This window comes from Lynx rufus, unplaced genomic scaffold (assembly GCF_022079265.1).
Source record: "Lynx rufus isolate CCGP_SWC_20201006 ecotype Redwood Valley unplaced genomic scaffold, mLynRuf1.p SCAF_1, whole genome shotgun sequence".
NCBI classification, from domain to species: Eukaryota; Metazoa; Chordata; class Mammalia; order Carnivora; family Felidae; genus Lynx; species Lynx rufus.
In genome coordinates this window covers 125,319,836-125,322,311 of record NW_025814823.1, presented here as the reverse complement: position 1 = coordinate 125,322,311, position 2,476 = coordinate 125,319,836, and the positions used below count along the sequence as shown (strand labels likewise).

General features: G+C 38.8%; 1 pseudogene; it reads left to right on the top strand.

The window, feature by feature from the left end:
- The first annotated feature begins 259 nt into the window (after positions 1-259).
- Positions 260-1,215, top strand: LOC124501502 (60S ribosomal protein L7-like; annotated as a pseudogene).
- Positions 1,216-2,476: the final 1,261 nt, after the last annotated feature.

Sequence of the window (2,476 nt, the reverse complement as noted above, 5' to 3'; positions counted from 1 at the left end):
GAGCTGACTCTGAAAAGGATACTTTGTTCTCTTGTCAGCTCTGAAACAAACTTTTATGACAGGACACCAGCCCAGTAGTATTTAAACAAAATTCTGTGTGTTTGTGTATGTATGTATGTATGTGCATATGCATGGGCACAGCTACTGGACCCAAAATTAGTATTTCAAGGGTCTACCCTTCACTCCTGATTTAGCTCCGCTATAATGTGGCATATGCACTCATAAAAATCATTGTGCTATGCACAACAGTGCAAGAGAAATGAAAGGGTTTATGGGAAAAGATGGGATCAGAGAGACAACATTTCAGAACTTCATCAATGACACATTAAAGAAAAAGTATAGGAACCTAATAAAAATGCTAGCACAGTTTTACACATGTTAAATGGTTAAAAAATTCATAAGTAGCCTCATAACTTAAGAAATTCATAGGCAGCCAAAACAGAGGATGGAAAATGGAGAAAAAGAAGTTTTCTGGAGAAAAGAAATGGAGAATGGAGAATGGAGAAAAGAAGGTTTCTGCTGTGCCAGAAACCATTAAGAAAAAGTATTGCAGTGCTGAAGATCAAGCACCTGAGAAAAATGCTCAAAAGATGCTTCCCAAGGCAAGGATGAAGCTTATCTATGAAAAAGCTAAGCACCAGAATAGGGAAGATTGGAAGATGTATAGAAGTAAGATTCGAATTGTGAGGATTGGGCAAGAAATGCAAACAACTTCTATGTAATGTGGAACCCAAGTGGGCATTTGTTTTCAGGATCAGAGATATCAGCGGTGTGAGCCCAAAAATCCAAAAGGTGTTGACACTTTATCTTTGTCAGTTCTTCAGTGGCACCTTTGTTAAGCTCAGCAAGGCTTCAGTTAACATGCTGAGGATGGTGGAGCCATATACTGCATGGGGTACCCAAACCCGAGATCAGTAAATAAATTGATCTGCCAGCATAGTCATGACAAAATCAACAAAAAGTCAATTGTGCTGACAGATAACACTTTGATTGCTCAAACTCTTGGGGAAAAGGGCATCGTCTACATGGAGGGTCTTATTCATGAGGTCTGTCCTGCTGGAAAATATTTCAGAGAAGCAAACAACTTCCTGCAGCCCTTCAAATTATCTTCTCCCCGAGGAAGAATGAAGAAAAAGATCACCAATATTGTAGAAGGTAGAGATGGTGACCAACAGGGAAGACCAGATTAATAGACGTGTTAGAAGGATGAACTAAGGTGTCTCCCATGATTATTTTTATAATCTGTTCAGTTAATAAACAGTGACCACTTCCAAGTTAGAAAAAAAAGGGAAATTCATAAATAATAAACATGGCACTCTATCTTAAAAAGACTTCAATGAGGACGTGAATGTTGAAAGGGTAGCAGCTTGTGACTCACTGTAAAGGGGTAGGAAGGTAGGTTATGTAAAGTCAGAGGAAAAATTTAACACCAGACTTGGATGGGACAACATAATACACGGAGCGCACAGAGTTAGCTGGTAGAGCGTTAAGCATCTGTGCGCATGTGCATATGCGTTTTGAGTGTCCCACACTGCTGGGTTCAGCTGAGCCAAGTTTTCTGTTTTCATCCAGTTTCTCACTCATAAGACCTCACTTTACATAGGCAAGGGTAAATGCGCACCATCCTCATATTGTTTCCTAACATATGAATCACCCTGGACCATATTTGTGTTTTCAAGGCAAGCATTATTGCAGAACTGACTCTGACTGTAAGGAGTTCACATCAAAAGTAATAGTTTCAAGTTGTCAAGACTCTGCCAGTAGTAAGGAGGTCATTAGTGGCATATAGGGCCTGATGTCTAAGAGGCTTTGGGAACTGAAAATATGAAGGTTGAGGTAGTGGTGTTGCCTTCTACTTTCTGGGCTGTCCACGTGGTCATGAAAGATATCTTAGAGCTATTATCTCAGAGTCTTATGGATGTTATTTTCATAGACTAACCTAGACTAACAATTACCCAAGGGTTTAGGATATCTAGGTATAGAAAATAAAAAACATTAGAGTAGGTTTCAGAGGATTCACATTTTATGCTTAGCTTTGCAAGCTATCTGACTGAAAGCAAGGCCCTTTATTTCTCTTGGATTCATTTCCTCATCTGAAAAAAAAAAAAAACTAAACTGCATTTTCTTTCTCAGAGTTCCTTCCTGGCTCCAATATCTTTTGACTCTGAGACCTTCTATGTTCATTAAATGTAGAGAAAATGAACACTGCTTGACCTCTTCAGAACACACCACGTGGCTCAGCAATATTTTTTTTCTCATCCCAGGTTGTCTTCCTTGGTCATTTCCCAAAGTGAAAAATTCCAAATGGTTATGCCCCTCCATCTCTGCCTCCACCAACAGGTGGAATTTACTGAGGCAGATTGAGTCTGAGCTTATAAAACTTGTTTATTTATTTTGTTAACAGTTTTATTGAAGTAAAATGGATATGCAATAAGCTGTACATATTTAGAGTATACAATTTGGAAAGTTTTGACAT